This window comes from Oratosquilla oratoria, chromosome 24 (assembly GCF_046742065.1).
Source record: "Oratosquilla oratoria isolate Oo_2021 chromosome 24, ASM4674206v1, whole genome shotgun sequence".
NCBI classification, from domain to species: domain Eukaryota; kingdom Metazoa; phylum Arthropoda; class Malacostraca; order Stomatopoda; family Squillidae; genus Oratosquilla; species Oratosquilla oratoria.
Genome location: NC_134800.1, coordinates 10,556,800 through 10,580,799, shown reverse-complemented (window position 1 = coordinate 10,580,799; position 24,000 = coordinate 10,556,800). Strand labels below are relative to the sequence as shown.

General features: G+C 47.0%; 1 long non-coding RNA gene across 1 annotated transcript; it reads right to left on the bottom strand.

Annotated features, from left to right (window-relative positions):
* Positions 1-195: 195 nt before the first annotated feature.
* LOC143038200 (uncharacterized) lies at positions 196-11,071 on the bottom strand. Its single transcript, XR_012967552.1, has 3 exons — positions 10,964-11,071; positions 1,370-1,527; positions 196-676 (listed from the first exon to the last, which is right to left on the bottom strand). It is a non-coding gene; the product is annotated as an uncharacterized LOC143038200 (long non-coding RNA).
* Between the last annotated feature and the right edge of the window lie 12,929 nt (positions 11,072-24,000).

Below are 24,000 nucleotides of genomic sequence, written 5' to 3'. Positions count from 1 at the left end.
TCCATCCCTAACATATTCCACTCCCCTCCACCCTCTTATCTTGGCACCTCCTGGATGATAGGTCATCCCTGCATCTCACTCACTGCCCTGGGTCAGAAGCAGTGTTGCAAAAGACAGCACATAAATGATGAATAAAAATCAAATTTGGGTACAGCAAAGTTTGAGTAATACAATTTTAGTAATGGGTTTATCCACTATCTGTATCAGTTAACTCACACAGTCTTTCAGGCATAGATGACACGATGTTTCGGACTAGGTGTGGTTTCCTCTGAAACATTTTCCACACGCATTGAACCTGAGGCATCTATATTCAGTGTCCTCTCTTCTTTGTCTTCCCATGTATTTACCATATTCCCACATACGTTTTCATTCAGGTTGCAGTCGCACTTCTTGCTGGGTCAGTCCAGGAGTTGCAAATTCTCTTGACCAGCAAACCACTCATCGACTGCTCTTGCCATATGAACTGGGCAGTGATCATGTACAAGTATGATGGGGCCCGGGGGAAAAGGGTGGTTCCTTTCTTTAAGGGATGGAAGGAGAAAATCCTGCTGCAGGTCAATATAATCCTAGCCTTGAACTGTCTCTACACTCTCGTGACATCTCTGACCCCGTGAATGGAGATCCGCTCAAATAAATTGAACATCATTTGTCCCGGACTATGTTGGCACTTTCATACCTGCAAAAAATAAATAAAATGTGGGAAATTGCAGATGTTTACATGAACTAACATCCATGAATGTTGTGGATGGACAATACCACTACAATGATATAATTTGTTTAGCCTCATTCCCAAGCATGTTGGATATTCTGAAGTTGGCATTCATGCCAATCATAATGTGTGGATAAGATGGTTACACAAGTAATAAAACTATTCTGTTTTGATAGCGACTGTTAATTGAACCAAGCAACTGTGTTAGTGTTCTACAACAGTATTTTACCTCATTATGAACAGACAATAGTCATCCTGATCTAGTATTATTGTGTCACCAGAGGTGAGTATATAGGGGCATAGGTAATGTTAATATGCACAGTTGATGTTTCTAACACAAATACAAATTTGAAAGATTAGGTTTTTGTTGCCATTTGTTTCTTGTATGTCTATCAGTTGTCTAAAACCCCAGAAAAAAAAAAAAGGATTTTGTTTACATGTTTAGGAGAGGTTGGGGTTATGCAAATGATTAGATTTTGGATGTGATCTGGATCACATTCCAGATCCAGGTATTTTCTAAACGAGTTAATTTTATTGTGTTGCCTCAAAATATCGAAGGATTAACAAGTTAATAAGTAACGGGACTTATGGGCAGCAGAGTAGCGTAAGACTCCACCATCTGCTAAAAATCGTGAGGTCACCGATTCGACCCAAACTTACCTTAGAAGGAGAGAGAGTTGGGCACAGTGCAACCTGAATCCAAGGGCATGCCTATGGCGACCAGCCAAAATTTATCCTTTTTTTCCCCAATTTTTTACATTTCCTTTGGCCTGAGTGGTGTGCGAGTGGAATCGACACGAGGCCTGGTGCCGCTTGACCTGTGGGTGAAATGGTGGCTAAATCAGACCAAGTGGCTAAAATTACTCCCCCCCCAAAAAAACAAAAACAAAAAACAAACAAACTCAAAGGGGTAATCTACGGATTTGATTAAAAGTCGTCAAGTCACCGATTCGGCCCAAACTTAACCCAGAGGGAGAGAGGCACAGAGCACTGTGAGGTAGACATGAGGAACCTGGACTCAAGGGTATGTGTGTAGTGACCTGTGAAAGTTGAGTCTTTTTTCACATTTCCTCCTGTGGTGCCTGTACCTTTGGCCTGAGTGGTGCCCAAGTACAATCGGCAGCAGGCCTGTGGGTGAGATGGTGACTCAATTGGAGCAAGTCACTAAAATGATTCCAAAACGTAAATAAATAAATAAAAACAAATAAATTGAATAAATTTTGCCAAAAGTCATCAGGTCACCGGTTTGCCAAAAACTTATCAAAGAGAGAGAGAGTCGTGCACAGAGCACGTTAAGGTAGACGCGAGGAACTTGGACCCAAGGGCGTGTGCGTGGCGACCTGCCAAAGTTGAACCTTTTTTCACATTTCCTCCTGTGACGCCTGTATCTTTGGGCTGAGTGGTGCCCAAGTGTAACCGGCAGTAGTCCTGGTGGCCCTCCACCCGTGGGTGAGATTGTGGCTCATTCGGAGCAAGTCACGACTCTCTCCCTCTGGGGCAAGTCTGGGGCAAATCGGTGACCTGACGAGGTCATTCTGATGACGTGCTCCGATTGGGCCACCATCTCAACCACGGGTGCAGGGTCACCAGGCCTTCTGCCGATTGCACTTGGACATTCATGGTGCAACATGGAGCAGTAGTCAGCCATTATACTGTTATGCCATCTGCCCTGGTATCTTCTTTCCATCTCCTTTATGTCTTGTTTAAATCTTTCCCCTTGTTCTTCACTCAACCCCCCCTAGATTTTCTGGAAAGTAATCCAAGTGGGCATGTAGGAAAGAACTTTGAGGATCATGTTACATTTCAAGGCCTCATACTTTTCTAACATCCTTCGCACAATGTCTTTGTACTCGTAGTTTAGGACCTTTTAATTATCCAAAAAGTTTTTCATCACATCTTCCAAACTGATCCAAGCATCTTTCAAAATCTTTAGGAACTTTGAAAGTTTTCATCTTTGACGAGTTTCCTTATGCCTGTTCCTACAAATACACCCTCTTTCACCTTGGCATCCGACAGACCAGGAGACTTACTACCCAGACACTTGAAGCCGTTTTCATCCCGTGGCAAAGGTTTATTCAACTTGTTTCATCAGTCCAAATTTTATATGTACAGGAGGCAAAAGAACTCTTTTTGGATTCACCAAGCTTTCTCGAAGAATGTTCTTTGTCCCTGGTGTAAGATTCTCCCTATTTGGCCAATGTTTTTAAGACCAATGGAGGTTCCTGGCTCTACTGTTCCATTCACACAAGAAACAAGAAAAGTGTGTAGCCAGACTGTTGTCCAAGTCAGGCGTGGATATAAGGGGGGGGGGGCAGGGGGCCCGGGCACCCCCAACGCCCCAAGTATGAAGAACAATGGTTATGGTCCATTGCCATTGTTCACTCATCTCGAGTTTGATTCTCCTCGGATAAACACTTAGTGCGAATTTATGATTTGAATTATATTTGTGTATACGCCTCATATACATGACGAGTAGTATCACCCATATCTACTCATAGCCAGTTGAGGATACATTTGTGAATTATATATGATTTTACATACAATTACGAGCAAAACAGACTTAGGTTTCTGGACCCATCTCCAAGCCAACAGTATTATTCTTGGGGTTAAAACATTTCTTTGTCGCGGCTCGTGCCGCTTAAATTGTTTTTATCGGCTTAAGAAACCTGCACAGCGAAGCTATAGCGATAATCCCATACCACACTCCTGGTCATATGGCCATTTCCCGAAGGTTGAGTGTGGTTTGAATTTTCCGCCAAAATCATCGGAAATTTAAAATTCTCGGCTCTGTGCAGGCATGCGCATTGTCGACCCCACCTCCCCCTCCCTACCCCCTCCCTTCTTAGCCGGCTCGCTTGAGTCGTCACTTCAATGAGAAATGAAGGCTTCGCCTGTGGGAGGAGGGAGGGACCCTAAATCTGTGCAGGTTTCTTAAGCCGATAAAAACAATTTAAGCGGCACGAGCCGCGACAAAGAAATATTATCGGCTGAAAGAAACCTGCACAGCGAAGCTATGCATGAGACGAGGACAGGTGGGAGGAGAGGTGAAGCCTGATTCAAACCGTTATTACGTGTGTCTTTCCTATGGGAGACTTATTCATTTTATCACTCAGTAGAGGGGAGAAAAGAAACGTCAAGTACCCACACCGAAGAATGTGACATGCACAACATTGCACTGTTCACACAATGCGTAAATTATACGAAATTCGTATCCTGTTCAGCGGTTCTTGGCCCCTCCCCACTCCTCGGTCGCCCTTTGCCCCCTCCACCCCCCCTTTTTCATGAGATGAGAGGGGTGGAGCCGTTTCCATGGCGACACATGGGACAGGGGCGACCGAGTGGTAGAGACACCGTGTCCCAAGGGAGTCGTCGATGTCCAGCCCCTTGGTCCCGCACCCGCTCCACAGAGTGGGTGCGGAGAAACGCCAGCGATGCCACGAAGTCCCTGATGCTGTGGGCGTGCGGGGCATGGCCCGGGTCGGCTCTCTCCAAAAAGCGGAAAAGCAGGTGCGCCCGGGACCTCGGGGTTAGGGGAATCCTAAATTTCGAGTTGTAGAAGAGATGATCCTCAGAAATCTCTTCCGTGTGCTCCACGTAGTCTTCGAACGCACGGACCGGGCGCAGCGGATGTGGGCGTCCTCCCTCCCGGAAGGATTGTATTCTGAGAGGGCCAATCATGTCGTCCGCTCGGCCGTTCCTGGCCAGGAATGTTGGTGATGGAGAGAGGGTTAGGGCCGAGCTGTCCTCCTCCAGTTTGGAGAAGGACGGGTGGCGGGTGATTGCCGCCAGCTGTGAAGCCCTGTAGTCCGTAGTCAAGGCGAGCAGAAAGACGACACGTTGAGGGAAGTGTTCTTCCTCCATAATGGCCCTTTCGAACGCCAGGTACTGCAGAACACGATGCAAGGACCAGGCCAGGACCGGTTGATGTCTCGGCTCTCTCGAGGCGCTGATCCCCTTCATTAGGAGGGTTCGCGCCCTCTGTGGCACTCGGATGTTCATGCCAAAGCGTAGCGGATCCGAGAGGGCTGTATAGTGAGGCAAGATAGTCGCCGGTGCCCTGTTGGTGGAGTCAGCCAGCCAAGTCAGGAAGTCCAGAACCGTGCTGGCGGAGATGGTCACCATCGCGTGTCTCCGAAGGGAGTTCCGGAATCTCCGTCAGCAGGACCCACACTGCCGCACTGAGGACGGAAGGCGAGCTCTGAGCATCTTGTCTGCTGCCTCTGTAGAGAAGAGTTGGCTGAGAGCTCCCCGTAGAAACTCCAAGTATCAAGTTGGAGTGACGCTTGGAGAGGTGCGGTAAGGCTGTTGGCTAGGCAGGCTGACCCCAGTAGAAGGGGAGAAGGGCCCCATCTCATTAGCTCCCCGAACCACGGCTGGGTTGGCCAGTAGGGAGCTATCAGGAGGACCTGACCCTTGAAGGACCTGAGGGTCTGCATCACCTTCAGGAGGACCGGTGTCGCTGGAGGAGGAAAATGAATACGTACTTCCAGCTGTTCCAGTCCTCCGTGAAGGCGTCTGGACCTCCTGTGCGTGTCCTTTGGATGCAGGTGAGGTAGAGGGGGAGCTGGGTCGTGTTTGAGGAGGCAAACAGGTCCACCTCTGGGGTGCCGTAGCGGAGGGAGAGCGACTCGAACACTTGTGGGCGTAGTTGCCACACCACGTAGGTCTCCTGAAACCTGGATAGAGCGACCGGCGTAGGGCCCCCGACCGAAGCCAGGGACGCAACAAGCTGTGGAGTGCTGAGGGTATCGGCCCGGGCAGGTCACGCGGGAGAAGCAGTATGCTCCTGTCGACCTCCCGTACCAGCCGTCGGCGCCCCAAGCGGCTCAGTGGAAGGGCCGGGGTCGCGAAGTTGAGGGAGAACGTGTGAGAGAAGCACGCTCTCTTGGCGCAGTGGAGTACCCGAAGAGCGCTGACCGTGTTCCACTCAATCCCGAGCCAATAAAGTCTTTGTGTGGGAGCGAGGGCAGACCCGTCCCAGTCCACCCCGAACTCCACGTCCGCCAACCCTCTCAGAGCCACCGAGATGTCGGCCGATGCACCCTCCCCGGTGGGCAAATGCATCAACTAGCCGTCTAGGTACATGAGTATGGAGACACTTGCTTCCGTCCAGCGTACGCCTACCACTCTCACTAGTTTCGTGAAGATCCTCGGGGTAAGTGAGAGTCCGAAAGGGAGTATGCGAGGCCGAGTTCGTTTCCGAGCGACCTCGTCCGTGGGCGTTAGTCAAGAGGCTTCGTCCTGGGTGAAGACGTTCCCTGAGCGTCTCCCGCTAAGACGGGCCTGGACCCTCGGTATGTATCCAACTCACCCCAAGTCTTCCCGCGGGAAGTCCTCGAAGCCCGTGGCGAGCGTCCTCATCCAATAGTGTGCTATGGCAGTTTGTGACGTCTCATCACCCACAAGCGGACTTCCATATGTTTAATACCTAGTGACATCATGTGATTATACTGTGACGTCACCGGATTTAATCATGGCGTCATAGGATCGCCTCGTGACGTCACAGGGACACAAACTGACGTCATAGGACTACATCGTGACGTCATTGTATCACATAATGACGTCATCTTGTCATACAGTTACATCACTGAGTCACAGTGAGCGTTGAAATATATTTTAACATGGTAGAATTCTCGACAATCATGACTGTAGATTAAATTAAGTTGAATAGGAAAAGTCATGTTCATTTCGACCTGAGTCACAGTGAGCGTCAAAATTAATTTTAACATGGTAAAATTCTCGACCATCATGACTGTAGATTGAATTAAGTTGAATAGGAAAAATCATGTTCATGTCGACCTGAGTCACAGTGGGCGTTGAAATTAGTTTTAACATGGTAAAATTCTTGACCATCATGACTATAGATTAGCTTAAGTTGAATAGGAAAAGTCATGTTCATTTCGACCTGAGTCACAGTCAGCGTTAGAATTAATTTTAACATGGTAAAATTCTCGACCATCATGACTGTAGATTAGCTTAAGTTGAATAGGAAAAGTCATGTTCATTTCGACCTGAGTCACAGTGAGCGTTGAAATTAATTTTAACATGGTAAAATTCTCGACCATCATGACTATAGATTAGCTCAAGTTGAATAGGAAAAGTCATGTTCATTTCGTCCAGAGTCACAGTGAGCTTTGAAATTAATTAAACATGGTAAAATTCTCGACCATCATGACTGTAGATTAGCTTAAGTTGAATAGGGAAAGTCATGTTCATTTCGACCTGAGTCACAGTGAGCGTCGAAATTAATTTTAACATGGTAAAATTCTCGACCATCATGACTGTAGATTAGCTTAAGTTGAATATGAAAAGTCATGTTTATGTCGACCTGAATCACAGTGGGCGTTGAAATTAGTTTTAACATGGTAAAATTCTTGACCATCATGACTATAGATTAGCTTAAGTTGAATAGGAAAAGTCATGTCCATTTCGACCTGAGTCACAGTGAGCGTTAGAATTAATTTTAACATGGTAAAATTCTCGACCATCATGACTGTAGATTAGCTTAAGTTGAATAGGAAAAGTCATGTTCATTTCGACCTGAGTCACAGTGAGCGTTGAAATTAATTTTAACATGGTAAAATTCTCGACCATCATGACTGTAGATTAGCTCAAGTTGAATAGGAAAAGTCATGTTCATTTCGTCCAGAGTCACAGTGAGCTTTGAAATTAATTAAACATGGTAAAATTCTCGACCATCATGACTGTAGATTTGATTTATGATTTATGAGTTTTTGGCCGACGGCCAGGCACTGGGACTTCATGACTGTAGATTAGCTTAAGTTGAATAGGGAAAGTCATGTTCATTTCGACCTGAGTCACAGTGAGCGTCGAAATTAATTTTAACATGGTAAAATTCTCGACCATCATGACTGTAGATTAGCTTAAGTTGAATAGGAAAAGTCATGTTTATGTCGACCTGAGTCACAGTGGGCGTTGAAATTAGTTTTAACATGGTAAAATTCTTGACCATCATGACTATAGATTAGCTTAAGTTGAATAGGAAAAGTCATGTCCATTTCGACCTGAGTCACAGTGAGCGTTAGAATTAATTTTAACATGGTAAAATTCTCGACCATCATGACTGTAGATTAGCTTAAGTTGAATAGGAAAAGTCATGTTCATTTCGACCTGAGTCACAGTGAGCGTTGAAATTAGTTTTAACATGGTAAAATTCTCGACCATCATGACTATAGATTAGCTCAAGTTGAATAGGAAAAGTCATGTTCCTTTCGTCCAGAGTCACAGTGAGCTTTGAAATTAATTAAACATGGTAAAATTCTCGACCATCATGACTGTAGATTAGCTTAAGTTGAATAGGGAAAGTCATGTTCATTTCGACCTGAGTCACAGTGAGCGTCGAAATTAATTTTAACATGGTAAAATTCTCGACCATCATGACTGTAGATTAGCTTAAGTTGAATATGAAAAGTCATGTTTATGTCGACCTGAGTCACAGTGGGCGTTGAAATTAGTTTTAACATGGTAAAATTCTTGACCATCATGACTATAGATTAGCTTAAGTTGAATAGGAAAAGTCATGTCCATTTCGACCTGAGTCACAGTGAGCGTTAGAATTAATTTTAACATGGTAAAATTCTCGACCATCATGACTGTAGATTAGCTTAAGTTGAATAGGAAAAGTCATGTTCATTTCGACCTGAGTCACAGTGAGCGTTGAAATTAATTTTAACATGGTAAAATTCTCGACCATCATGACTGTAGATTAGCTCAAGTTGAATAGGAAAAGTCATGTTCATTTCGTCCAGAGTCACAGTGAGCTTTGAAATTAATTAAACATGGTAAAATTCTCGACCATCATGACTTTAGATTTGATTTATGATTTATGAGTTTTTGGCCGACGGCCAGGCACTGGGACTTCATGACTGTAGATTAGCTTAAGTTGAATAGGGAAAGTCATGTTCATTTCGACCTGAGTCACAGTGAGCGTCGAAATTAATTTTAACATGGTAAAATTCTCGACCATCATGACTGTAGATTAGCTTAAGTTGAATATGAAAAGTCATGTTTATGTCGACCTGAGTCACAGTGAGCGTTGAAATTAGTTTTAACATGGTAAAATTCTTGACCATCATGACTATAGATTAGCTTAAGTTGAATAGGAAAAGTCATGTCCATTTCGACCTGAGTCACAGTGAGCGTTAGAATTAATTTTAACATGGTAAAATTCTCGACCATCATGACTGTAGATTAGCTTAAGTTGAATAGGAAAAGTCATGTTCATTTCGACCTGAGTCACAGTGAGCGTTGAAATTAATTTTAACATGGTAAAATTCTTAACCATCATGACTATAGATTAGCTTAAGTTGAATAGGAAAAGTCATGTCCATTTCGACCTGAGTCACAGTGAGCTTTGAAATTAATTAAACATGGTAAAATTCTCGACTATCATGACTGTAGATTAGCTTAAGTTGAATGGGGAAAGTCATGTTCATTTCGACCTGAGTCACAGTGAGCGTCGAAATTAATCTTAACATGGTAAAATTCTCGACCATCATGACTGTAGATTAGCTTAAGTTGAATATGAAAAGTCATGTTTATGTCGACCTGAGTCACAGTGGGCGTTGAAATTAGTTTTAACATGGTAAAATTCTTGACCATCATGACTATAGATTAGCTTAAGTTGAATAGGAAAAGTCGTGTCCATTTCGACCTGAGTCACAGTGAGCGTTAGAATTAATTTTAACATGGTAAAATTCTCGACCATCATGACTGTAGATTAGCTTAAGTTGAATAGGAAAAGTCATGTTCATTTCGACCTGAGTCACAGTGAGCGTTGAAATTAATTTTAACATGGTAAAATATTTCTTTGTCGCGGCTCGTGCCGCTTAAATTGTTTTTATCGGCTTAAGAAACCCGGAAGGAGGGTGGTGCCGTGACCGGGATGTGGAGGGTGTGGACGAACTGAGCGTCCTAGGCCTCTTGGGAGAGATAGAACTGTTTCTCGAGTGGGACTTCCTGTTGGGTCTACGTGAGCGGCTCCGGGAGGAAGGTGGGCTCACGGACTCGCCCGAAAAGGCAAACCGAAAGGTGCTAGAGGGCCACGACGGTCGGGGGCACGGGGGTCGCCGAGAGGCCCGCCGACCCCCCTGGGCGCCACCCTCCGCACCACCCGACACGCCCCCCCCCCCCCCGTCCCCCAAGAGTCCCCGGGCCGCCCACCCACGGGCGACCCGGAGACGTCGGACGACGGAAGAGGTCAAAGTCTACGCCTAGGGTCTGACGAAGCAAGCCGTGAGGCGTTAGAGGACCATTGATGGTCGGAGGTATGGGGCTGCCGAGGCCTGATGACTCTCGGGGTACCACCCTCCGTATCATAAGATACGTCCCCATGTCCACCGAGAGGCCCGGGTTCTTACCAAGGACGACTCGAAGACGTATGGGGAACGGATTACGAGTGGAAAAGGTCAAAGTCTACGCCTAGGGCCTGACGATACAAGCCATGAGGCAGTAGAGGACCATTGATGGTCGGAAGTATGGGGCTGCAGAGAGGCCTGATGACCCTGGGGGGGCGCCACCCTCCGTACCATAAGACACGTCCCCCTGTCCTCCGAGAGGCCCGGGTTCTTACTACGGACGACTCGAAGACGTATAGGGAACGGATTACGAGTGGAAAAGGTCAAAGTCTACGCCTAGGGCCTGACGATGCAAGCCGTGAGGTGTTAGAGGACCATTGATGGTCGGAGGTATGGGGCTGCCGAGAGGCCTGATGACCCTGGGGGGCGCCACCCTCCGTACCATAAGACACGTCCCCTTGTTCTCCGAGAGGAACCGGGTTGTCTACCAGGGACGACTCGGAGACGGGGACGGATTGCGATCGTATAAAATCAAAGTCTACGCCTAGGGCCTGACGATGCAAGCCGTGAGGCGTTAGAGGACCATTGATGGTCGGAGGTATGGGGCTGCCGAGAGGCCTGATGACGCTGGGGGGCGCCACCCTCCGTACCATAAGACACGTCCCCTTGTTCTCCGAGAAGACCCGGGTTGTTTACCAGGGACGACTCGGAGACGGGGACGGATTGCGATCGTATAAAATCAAAGTCTACGCCTAGGGCCTGACGATGCAAGTCGTGAGGCGTTAGAGGACCATTGATCGTAGGAGGTATGGGGCCGCCGAGACCAGAAGTCCCCCTCCGCACCACCAGACTCGCAGCAAAGGGCACAAACCGGAGCACAAAATTTAAGAAGGCAACAACAGGATCACTAATAGGGTAGTCGAAGAACGGGACAAACCGGCAACCATGCAGAAAGCGCTGAAACTATCAGTCGATTAACCAGCAGGAAACGGGCTCACCGGCCCCAAGGCCGGCAGCGGGTGAACCGCTCAGTCCCGTTTCCGCGCTAGAAGTGACGACTCAAGCGAGCCGGCTAAGAAGGGAGGGGGTAGGGAGGGGGAGGTGGGATCGACAATGCGCATGCCTGCACAGAGCCGGGAATTTTAAATTTCCGATGATTTTGGCGGAAAATTCCAACCACACTCAACCTTCGGGAAATACCCATATGACCAGGAGTGTGGCATGGGATTATCGCTATAATTTCGCTGTGCAGGTTCGCCCCCCCCCCCCCAATAACATTCCCGGATCCGCGCCTGGTCCAAGTAACATGCAAATGATCTTCAAGTCACCGCAAATCATCCAAATGTGGCCTTTGAAATTAATCTTGTCTTACAGAAACACCAAATTTTCATATGTCTCCTTCATGATCACGGAGTATCCAAGAGGGATGGAAGCACATTCATTACCTTTATGTAAAAGAACTGCTTTAAGACTTCTCTTTGAAGAATCAATAAAGAGTCTCCACTTATCAGGGCTGTAACTTATGGTATACTTTCCTATTAGTCCTGATGGAACTGTACAAATAAACAAATGATTTTCTTCAGTAAAATAAGAAACAGGCTACGATACCAAGACCAAGTATCAGACACCAGGAACTAAAAGATTTTAGGATCTAAGTCTGGAGCCTAGAAGCTCTGCTGATTCATTTACAAGCCCGAAGTCCCTCATTAAATCATTTAATTCACACTGGTTGAACAGTTGAGGTGCATCACTTTTACTGCTGTTGAAGTCTACATCATCATTGCTACTACTGCTTTCTGACTCAGAATTTAAGTGTCTGTTTCTTGGTGGTTATAGGACTGGAGAATCTTGTCCATGGGCAATAGGTCGCAGTGGAGATGGGAGCAAGTGACCAAAATTACCCCCCCCCCAAAAAAAAAAAAAAAAAAAAATCGTCGTCACCGATTTGGCCCAAACTTATCACAGAGGGAGAGAGGCGTGCGCAGCGAGGTAGATTTGAGGGCGTGTGCTTGGCGACTAGCCTAAGTTGAGCATTTTTCTGGTTTTTCACATGTACACAAATGGCGCCCCTACCTTTGGCCTGAGTGGTGTCTAAATGGAATCTAGAGTTGTTCACAGTGCACTGCTGCGAGGTAGACTTAAAGAACCTGGACCTAAAGGCGTGTGCGTGGCGACCAGACAAATTTGAGCTTTTTTCACATTTCTTCCTGTGGCGCTCGTAACTTTGGCCTAAGTGATGTCCAAGTGGAATCCAGAGGAAGCGTGGTGGCCGTCGACCTATGGATGAGATGATGGACCAATCAGAGTAGGTGAACAAGATGGAAATATATATATATATATATATATATATATATATATATATATATATATATATATATATATATATATATATATATATATATATCTCGATGGGATTTTGCCAAAATTCGTCAGGGCACCGACTTGCCCCAAACTTATTCCAGAGGGAGAGAGGCATGTACAGAACACTGCGTGGTTGACGTGAGGATCTTGGACCTAAGGGCGTGTGCTTGGCGACCAGCCAAATTTAATCCTTTTTTTTCACATTTCCGATCCTGGCGCCTGTACCTTTGGTCTGAGTGGTGTCCAATTGCAATCGTTAGAACATAAGAATGAAGGTGACTGTGTCACGTCATTGATGTGAGTAGAGTTCTGTGGCTGTGTCACGCTCTTGTGTGAATAAAGCCTCCTGTTTGTAATTTTATTGTATATATATGTTTGATATACTTGACCTGTTTAATCACTACGCAATACCCGTCTGTTGGAGCGCGCCCTGTACGTATGATCGCATGTAAAAAGAAGCGGAAACATTCCTGATTTGGCGGGAAAAGCTCGCTCCGCTTTCCCATTGTATGAGGATCTTCAAACTACCTAGTTTGGATACGTTTCGTCATTTTTAAGACGTCGGCTCTCATTCGTTTAGTATATAACGGCGATGCCATGAACGACCGAGTCAGAAGTCAGCACAGAAGTCGACAAAAGTCAATAGAAATCAAAGGAAGCAGAGACTACAGAGAGACAACTCCAGAATCTAGCAGAAAGAGAAGAAAAGAAGTTGAAGCCCAGAGCCCATCTGAATCTACGTAGAATTCTCTACATTGTTGATTTACAACTCTACTAAACAAACCTTTGTTATCCGAATTCATTGGACACTATCCAGTTTGCTGCTGGACTACGAGCGACGCGACTCTTCTGTTTTTCCCTAATAAACATCATCAAACATCTATTTGTTCCTGACTACCAGAAGCTTCTCCTACCAGAAGAAACTACTAGAATCTACCCCCTTCCAGAAGTTATATATCACCTCAAAGCACCGCTACCAGAATCTGCCTCTACCAGAAGTTGTCGTTCACCTTAAACCACCCATTCATCCCCAATGACGGTTGGAAAGACTCGTCTACACCATAATCAAGACTTCGTTTCGCCCACTTGGTCATACAAACTTGCGACCTCAAAAACTTGGTAATATATCTTATATTTCTTACCATATGTAATATGTTATAATTTCCTATTAATTTATGTGTTATGTGTTATTTATCGGCTGAAAGAAACCTGCACAGCGAAGCTATAGCGATAATCCCATACCACACTCCTGGTCATATAGCCATTTCCCGAAGGTTGAGTGTGGTTGGAATTTTCCGCCAGAATCATCAGAAATTTAAAATTCCCGGCTCTGTGCAGGCATGCGCATTGTCGACCCCACCTCCCCCTCCCTTCTCTCTCCCTTCTTAGCCGGCTCGCCTGAGTCGTCACTTCTAGCGTGGAAACGGGACTGAGCGGTATACCCGCTGCCGGCCTTGGGGTTCTTTGCCGGTGAGTCTGTTTCCTGCTGGTTAATCGACTGATAGTTTCAGCGCTTTCTGCATGGTTGCCGGTTTTCGACCACCCTATTAGTGATCCAGTTGTGGCCTTCTTAAATCTATTTGCTCCGGTTTGTGCCCTTTGCTGCGAGTCTGGTGGTGCGGAGGGGGGCGTCTGGTCTCGGCGGCCCCATATCTCCGACCATCAATGGTCCTCTAATGCCTCACGGCTTGTATCGTCAGGCCCTAGGCGTAGACTTGGACCTTATACGATCGCAATCCATCCCCGTCTCCGAGTCGTCCCTGGTATACAACCCGGGTCCTCTCGGAGGACAGGGGCACGTGTCTTATGGTACGGAGTGTGGCGCCCCCAAGGGTCATCAGGCCTCTCGGCAGCCCCATACCTCCGACCATCAATGGTCCTCTAACGCCTCATGGCTTGCATCGTCAGGCCCTAGGCGTAGATTTCGACCTTGTACTCTCACAATCCGACCCCGTCTCCGAGTCGTCCTTGGTAAACAACCCGGGTCCTCTCGGAGGACAGAGGGACGTGTCTTATGGTACGGAGGGTGGCGCCCCCCAGGGTCATCAGGCCTCTCGGCAGCCCCATACCTCCGACCATCATGGTCCTCTAATGCCTTACGGCTTGCATCATCAGGCCCTAGGCGTAGACTTTGACCTTATACGATCGCAATCCGTCCCCGTCTCCGAGTCGTCCTTGGTAAACAACCCGGGAACTCTTGGAGGACAAGGGGACGTGTCTTATGGTACGGAGGGTGGCGCCCCCAAGGGTCATCAGGCCTCTCGGCAGCCCCATACCTCCGACCATCAATGGTCCTCTAACACCTCACGGCTTGCATCGTCAGGCCCTAGGCGTAGACTTTGACCTCTTTCACTCGTAATCCGTTCCCCATACGTCTTCGAGTCGTCCGTAGTAAGAACCCGGGCCTCTCGGAGGACAGGGGGACGTGTCTTATGGTACGGAGGGTGGCGCCCCCCAGGGTCATCAGGCCTCTCGGCAGCCCCATACCTCCGACCATCAATGGTCCTCTAACACCTCACGGCTTGCATCGTCAGGCCCTAGGCGTAGACTTTGACCTTTTCCACTCGTAATCCGTTCCCCATACGTCTTCGAGTCGACCGTGGTAAGAACCCGGGCCTCTCGGAGGACAGAGGGACATGTCTTATGATACGGAGGGTGGCGCCCCGAGGGTCATCAGGCCTCGGCAGCCCCATACCTCCGACCATCAATGGTCCTCTAACGCCTCACGGCTTGCATCGTCAGGCCCTAGAAGTAGACTTCGACCTTCTCCACTCGTAATCCGTTCCCCATACGTCTTCGGGTCGTCCTTGGTAAGAACCCGGGCCTCTCGGAGGACAGGGGGACATGTCTTATGATACGGAGGGTGGCGCCCCGATGGTCATCAGGCCTCGGCAGCCCCATACCTCCGACCATCAATGGTCCTCTAACGCCTCACGTTTTGCTTCTTCAGACCCTAGACGTGGACTTTGATCTCTTCCGTTGTCCGACGTCTCCGGGTCGCCCGTGGGTGGGCGGCCCGGGGACTCTTGGGGGACGGGGGGGGGGGGGCGTGTCGGGTGGTGCGGAGGGTGGCGCCCAGGGGGGTCGGCGGGCCTCTCGGCGACCCCCGTGCCCCCGACCGTCGTGGCCCTCTAGTATCTTTCGGCTTGCCTTTCGGGCGGGTCCGTGAGACCACCTTCCTCCCGGAGCCGCTCACGTAGACCCAACAGGAAGTCCCACTCGAGAAACAGTTCTATCTCTCCCAAGAGGCCTAGGACGCTCAGTTCGTCCACATCCTCCACATCCCGGTCACGGCACCACCCTCCTTCCGGGTTTCTTAAGCCGATAAAAACAATTTAAGCGGCACGAGCCGCGACAAAGAAGAGACACGAGTCCTCTTGCTATCCGGCCTTTCAGGCCTCGCAGACCAGAGCATCCCTCCCCCCCCCCCCTCAGAGCAGCCTTCTAACGAGCCTCCGGCTCTGGCCCCCTCTCCCACACTCCCTCCTGGTCCTTCCCTCCTTCCCTCCGCCCCTCCGCGCCGGCGGCTATAGGACTGAAAGGCCCCTCTCATGATGAACCCCCCCCCCAATCAGACGACCGTCAGGTTGGGGGGGGGGGGAGGGATTTTATTCAGCAAAGATGGGGTCTCGCCTGTTGGAAACGCTCTTCAGTACGGGGTCCTGTCATCACCTGAATGACAGCATTTGACGTCTCGATCTGGACTCCGCCCTACTAGGATATCCAGACACCCAGGAAATGACACCTCGCTATATCACAATGTGATCCTGTGACGTCAGTGATGCTTTGAAATCACTATATGATTCTTGGATGTCACGATGTGCTGTGACATCACAATGTGACCCTGACGTCGTGATGTAACCCTGTGGCATCACGATGTGACATCACTAATTCTGTAACATTGCTGTATGGTCCAGTGGAATTACAATGAAAACATATAACGTCACGATGGGGGTCCTGTGACGTCATTTTGTTGGTGTCGTCACGATATAATTACATGATGCCACGATGTGATAATAGTTCACGATGTGATCAGGTAACGTCAATATGCGATAAAGTGATGTCACGGTATGATAAGATGACGTCATTATGTGATAAAATGACGTCACGATGTAGTTCTATGACGTCAGTTTGTGTCCCTGTGACGTCACGAGGCGATCCTATGACGCCATGATTAAATCCGGTGACGTCACAGTATAATCACATGATGTCACTAGGTATTAATCATATGGAAGTCAGTTTGCGGGTGATGAGACGTCACAAACTGCCATAGCACACTATTGGATGAGGACACTCGCCACGGGCTTCGAGGACTTCCCGCGGAAAGACTTGGGGTGAGTTGGATACATACCGAGGGTCCAGGCCCGTCTTAGCGGGAGACGCTCAGGGAACGTCTTCACCCAGAACGAAGCCTCTTGACTAACGCCCACGGACGAGGTCGCTCGGAAACGAACTCGGCCTCGAATGTATGTTGTTATACGTTCTACAATCGATTTTGTGACTTCACTACACCCTCCGGGGATCGGAATCCACCTTGCCCTACTAATTTGATTCTCTTTACCATATCATTGTACCAGACTCCCTTTCGGACTCTCGCTTACCCCGAGGATCTTCACGAAACTAGTGAGAGTGGTAGGCGTACGCTGGACGGAAGCAAGCGTCTCCACACTCATGTACCTAGACGGCTAGTTGATGCATTTGCCCACCGGGGAGGGTGCATCGGCCGACATCTCGGTGGCTCTGAGAGTGTTGGCGGACGTGGAGTTCAGGGTGGACTGGGACGGGTCTGCCCTCGCTCCCACACAAAGACTTTATTGGCTCGAGATTGAGTGGGACACAGCGCTCTTCGGGTGCTCCACTGCGCCAAGAGAGCGTGCTTCTCTCACACGTTCTCCCGCCTTCGGTGTGGGGGGGGGGGATGTTGGGTTGCCTCATCTTCGCGACCCCAGCCCTTCCACTGAGCCGTTTGGGTCGCCGAATGCTGGTACGGGAGGTCGACAGGAGCATACTGCTCCTCCCGCGCGACCTGCCCGGGCCGGTACCCTCAGCACTCCACAGCTTGTTGCGTCCCTGGCTTCGGTCGGGGGCCCTACGCCGGTCGCTCTATCCAGGTTTCAGGAGACCTCCGTGGTGTGGCAACTACGCCCACAAGTGTTCGAGTCGCTCTCCCTCCGCTACGGCACCCCAGAGGTGGACCTGTTTGCCTCCCCAAACACGACCCAGCTCCCCCTCTACCTCACCTGCATCCAAAGGACACGCACAGGAGGTCCAGACGCCTTCACGGAGGACTGGAACAGCTGGAAGTACGTATTCATTTTCCTCCTCCAGCGACACCGGTCCTCCTGAAGGTGATGCAGACCCTCAGGTCCTTCAAGGGTCAGGTCCTCCTGATAGCTTCCTACTGGCCAACCCAGCCGTGGTTCGGGGAGCTAATGAGATGGGGCCCTTCTCCCCTTCTACTGGGGTCAGCCTGCCTAGCCAACAGCCTTACCGCGCCTCTCCAAGCGTCACTCCAACTTGATACTTGGAGTTTCTATGGGGAGCTCTCAGCCAACTCTTCTCTACAGAGGCAGCAGACAAGATGCTCAGAGCTCACCTTCCGTCCTCAGTGCGGCAGTGTGGGTCCTGCTGACGGAGATTCCGGAACTCCCTTCGGAGACACGCGATGGTGACCATCTCCGCCAGCACGGTTCTGGACTTCCTGACTTGGCTGGCTGACTCCACCAACAGGGCACCGGCGACTATCTTGCCTCACTATACAGCCCTCACTGATCCGCTACGCTTTGGCATGAACATCCGAGTGCCACAGAGGGCGCGAACTCTCCTAATGAAGGGGATCAGCGCCTCAAGAGAGCCGAGACATCAACCGGTCCTGGCCTGGTCCTTGCATCGTCTTCTGCAGTACCTGGCGTTCGAAAGGGCCATTATGGAGGAAGAACACTTCCCTCAACGTGTCGTCTTTCTGCTCGCCTTGACTACGGACTACAGGGCTTCACAGCTGGCGGCAATCACCCGCCACCCGTCCTTCTCCAAACTGGAGGAGGACAGCTCGGCCCTAACCCTCTCTCCATCACCAACATTCCTGGCCAGGAACGGCCGAGCGGACGACATGATTGGCCCTCTCAGAATACAATCTTCCGGAGGAAGGACGCCCACGACCGCTGCGCCCGGTCCGTGCGTTCGAAGACTACGTGGAGCACACGGAAGAGATTTCTGAGGATCATCTCTTCTACAACTCGAAATTTAGGATTCCCCTAACCCCGAGGTCCCGGGCGCACCTGCTTTGCCGCATTTTGGAGAGAGCCGACCCGGGCCATGCCCCGCACGCCCACAGCATCAGGGACTTCGTGGCATCGCTGGCGTTTCTCCGCACCCACTCTGTGGAGCGGGTGCGGGACCTAGGGGCTGGACATCGACGACTCCCTTGGGGACACGGTGTCTCTACCACTCGGTCGCCCCTGTCCCATGTGTCGCCATGGAAACGGCTCCACCCCTCTCATCTCATAAAAAAGGGGGTAGAGGGGGCAAAGGGCGACCGAGGAGTGGGGAGTGGCCAAGAACCGCTGAACAGGATACGAATTTCGTATAATTTACGCATTGTGTGAACAGTGCAATGTTGTGCATGTCACATTCTTCGGTGTGGGTACTTGACGTTTCTTTTCTCCCCTCTACTGAGTGATAAAATGAATAAGTCTCCCATAGGAAAGACACACGTAATAACGGTTTGAATCAGGCTTCACTTCTCCTCCCACCTGTCCTCGTCTCATGCATAGCTTCGCTGTGCAGGTTTCTTTCAACCGATAATACTTCTTTGTCGCGGCTCGTGCCGCTTAAATTGTTTTCATCGGCTTAAGAAACCTGCACAGGCGAACCCTTCATTTCTCATTGAAGTGACGACTCAGGCGAGCCGGCTAAGAAGGGAGGGGGAGGTGGGGTCGACAATGCGCATGCCTGCACAGAGCCGGGAATTTTAAATTTCTGATGATTCTGGCGGAAAATTCCAACCACACTCAACCTTCGGGAAATGGCCATATGACCAGGAGTGTGGTATGGGATTATCGCTATAGCTTCGCTGTGCAGGTTTCTTAAGCCGATAAAAACAATTTAAGCGGCACGAGCCGCGACAAAGAAATATTTTGTTAGTGTAATAATGCTCAATTTTAACGAAGAGTTTAATTATCCTGCCTGAACTCAGTCATTCGTCCGAACCACGCACGGCCTTATCTTTTTTCATGTCGTGACTAGCCTGACCTATAGGTGAGTCGTGACAGACTGCAAGAGACCACAAGGCCTACACTGAGCAGTTGTCTAATCTTTTCTAAAAACAATCGATAGTTTCAGTGCTCACTACATGGTTACTAAATCTATTCCATTCGTTGACCACTCTATTGGTAAACCAGTTCCTCCATATTTCCTTCTTAAATCTAAATTTGTTAAATTCAAATTCATTACAGCGAGTCTTGCCCTTGTTGTCTTGATATGATGACATTGTTTGCGTCACCCTAGTTTGTTAAAGCCTTTGATCCAATTGAACACCTCTATTAGATCACCCCGCACTCTGCGTCTTTCCAGAGATTGTAACTTATGGTGCCTAAGCCTGTTCTCGTAAAGTAAATTTCTGAGGCCATGTATCATTTGGCCATTCTCCTCTAGTGATTCTAGATGTAGGACGGAGACCAAAACTACCGCATTCATAGATAGAATTTGATAATTACCTCTCTACTTTTATTCGTAACCGTCCTAGCGATGAAACCTAATGCTCTGTTAGTTTTATCCCTGGCGTTAATGCACTGCTCTCTGAATTTAAAGTCAGGACTCACTAGAACTCACAAATCTCTCTCGCAATCAGTTTTTCCTAAAAAAAAAGTGTCATCTAAGCTATACCTGCTTTCTGGGTTGTGTAAACCTACATTTAACACGTTGCACTTGGATGTACTGAAGTCCATTTGCCATTTCACCGACCATGTGAACAATTTGTTAACACCTTCCTGCAGTATCTCGGGGTCTTCTCTTAACCTAATTAAGCGTCTTTTTTTTTTAGTGTCGTCCGCAAACTTACTGACATCACTATTAATCCCATTGTCCATATATGTAATAAACAATAAGGGACCCAAAACCTATTCCTTGGGAACTCCACTAGAAACACTCCCCCATTTGGATTTTGCACCGTTTATGGTGACCCATTATTTTTTCTCACTGATCCAAACTCAATCCATTCTAACAATTTTCTTCTTATGCCAAGGACTTTGACTTTATTTAGTAGTCTCTGGTGAGACACTTCGTCGAAAGCTTTGCTAAAGTCAAGATAAATAATATCGTAACTATCATTGTTATCTGACGCCTTGCAGACATTAGCGTAAAAAGATAGATGATTAGTTACATATAACTTACCCTTAGAGAACCCAGACTATTCGTTATTAACGATTCAAGCATTTTACTCACAACCGTGATGTTAAACTGATTGGTCTGTACTTGTAGTTGCATATAGACAATTTATCTCCCTTTTCGAAAACAGGAACAAAATTGGCCTGCCCTTAAGCAAAATGCACAAAACCAATGTCTACCGACTTATTAGATATTTCTGAATGGTTGCACATTTCAAATTTACACTTTTTAAAGGCATTCATGAGAGATTAACTTCATGTAAGTAAAATATATGAAAAATATTCTTTATTTAACAGTACAACTTAGAAAACGATTTACGTACTACGAATATTTTCAGCGGATATGGTAAGCATTATATATAGCTGTGCTACAGGAAAGAAAATATGAAAACGAGAAAGTACATTTTCTCTTACAAAACACAAAAAATTAAAGAAAACAAAATTAAGGAGTAACTATAAAAAAGACCAATATCATCTTCAACTACCTATCTTATTTGTGTGCAATTTCCACACTTCCATAAGTGCATGGCAAAAATTCTGCTGGAGCTACAGGTTATTAGTAAAGCTCTTGATATATATAACTTGTATACAGATGCACACTTAGGCGGACACTCTTCCGATGTGCTTCTTCGTCACTCAGGCTACTGCCTACTCCGTCACTCAAGACATGGTAAAGTTTTATTATACAATTTACGTTTTTATTTTCTAAGTATTTTGGAGCATTAATGGAGGTGATAGTAATTAATTTTCCCCTGTTTAGCTTTGGCGAGGTGGGGGTAACAATTCAAATCGCCGCAGCATGTAATTGATTTCGAAAATGATGAATGAAAAAGTTCGCCATGATAATTATTCACATAGCATAACCACCTTGGCGGATTATTCCCAGTGACGAGGTAGCACTTCGAGTAACATTGCTAAAGTGCACATTTTCTTTTCTTAATCTAAAACCATCAAACGTCATATTACTTTAGATGTCTTTCTACCAAGGCAACATTTTATCAAGATGCAGCGTGTAACATTGTCGTACAAGCCAAGTGGGTTCTAAACAGTTCAGAACAATACATGTTTATATATATATATATAATATATATATATATATATATATATATATATATATATATATATATATATATATATGTATATATATATATATATATATATATATATATATAAATATATATATATATATATATATATGATAAATATATATGTATATAGTAAATATATATATGTATATATATAATAATATATATATGTATATAAATATATATATATATATATATATATATATATATATATATATATATATATATATATATATATATATATATATATATATATATATATATACTACACCTACAGTACATATACCAATGGCATTTTCCCCCTTACAAGGGAGGTAGCTAAAGTCAAAGGCATAAATCCACTCCCACCCATTTCATTCCTATATCATACTCCGCTCCAATTCCCTCTGACGACTTCACTGGCCCATCAAAGTGTTGATTAAACTTATGGAAGACATAAATATTTACCATGACATGACTTATTCCTACATCTTCATCTTCCATCTCTTTTCACAGTGTTACCTTACTTCATGCAAAAGCGTAGAAAGGAAAAATATTCTAATTCACGGACTAGTGAAAAAAAAGGAAAATCTAAGTAATGGAAAAGGGGACTTTATATTAAGAACGGTTAATTAACATAAATATCAAAATTAATCAAACTGCTGGGATAGTTCAATCGATTATTTTTGAGAACATTTATAGGAGATACTGCCTGATTAAGAAATCGATTAATTATCTATAGAATATTACCTTCCCCTCTTCTTATATTTGGGGTTTACAAATATTTATTTGTGTATGCATGTGTTAGTGCGTGTGTGTGTATGTGTATTTCATCGTGGTCTTAGATTACGTGTTGGGCTCGTGATCGACTCCTACTACCCTCCCGGATGAGAGTTTAGAGCTCATATATGACCGATCTATGGGTAATGCTGTGACCTGACACACATACCCAACTCCCCGCCTACGAGAGTTGGAGTAACGGATCGCAGCGCAGCGATACTGAATTTTTTTCAGTCCTGTGCGGGACTCGAACTCGGACCGCTGGTGGTAACAGTTGCGAACGCCACCACTGCGCCGTCGACCCGTGTGTGCGCGTGCATGTGTGTAAAGCGACACATTACCCACATACCGGGTTTGTAAGAACTCTGAGCTCTTATCCGGGAGGTTGATAGCTGTCGATCATGAGTCCAACACGTGATCCAATACCATTATGGTGAATCACATATAAAAAAAAAAAAAAAAAAAAAGATACTGAATGATAGAGCAGTAACCATCCTTCTCCGTCTCAGGAATTGCTGCAGATAATCGTAATAAACCCACAGTGAAGTTTCATCCTTGCCACTGGTAGATTTTGCAGGTTTTAATTATATAATCATTAGAAATCACATAAAAATCGCCCCTATTAACTAGACAAGCGTTGCAGCAAAGAACCTGACGAAGACCTAGTTGGCATCAAGTGTGATATTTGAGCAAATTTTGTGTATCTATTAAAATAATTAAATATATTTATTTATTCATTTATTTATCTACTTGTCTATATATTTGTGTGTTTATTTAATGAAAGTGTTAAAGAATTACTTCACATCGTCAACATGGTCTCCACCCACCGTGACCTGGTCGTAACCTCATTTTCAGTCAGCTGAGGTCACGCTCGTCCAATCTGTGTCAGCGAGATGTGTTTTGCCCTCTCGACCCTCGCTCCTCCGAGGCCTCCGGAGGACGTCGCCAGAGTGAGGGGCCTTCGTTCGCGCGTCTTCAGCGACCTCTTCGAGAAACGACATTTCGTCAGGAATTCTTCCCCTTGCCGACCAGCGCCCTCGAATTGGAAAAGGGCTTTCGATATAATCTTGGATCGAGGTCGGCAGTGGAGCGTCGGGTTCCATTAGCCCGCACCGTAGAAGCCCGCCGGAGGAAAAACCTCGACAAGAGAGGTAACGGTGGCGCCGTTGGAAGATGGGTCTCATTAGCCCTGACCTTCGGCCGCCTTCTTCGAGAATGGATCTCCCGTGCCGACCCGGGAGACTTCAGGATCGTCCAAGGCACCGTGAAACTGGCGGAAGACGGGTCTCATTAGCCCTGACCGCAGTGCCTCCATTGGACAGGAATCCTTCGGCCCTCGGCTTGGTGCCACTGCCCTTTCTGTGACCAGGGCGTCGGGAGCTTCT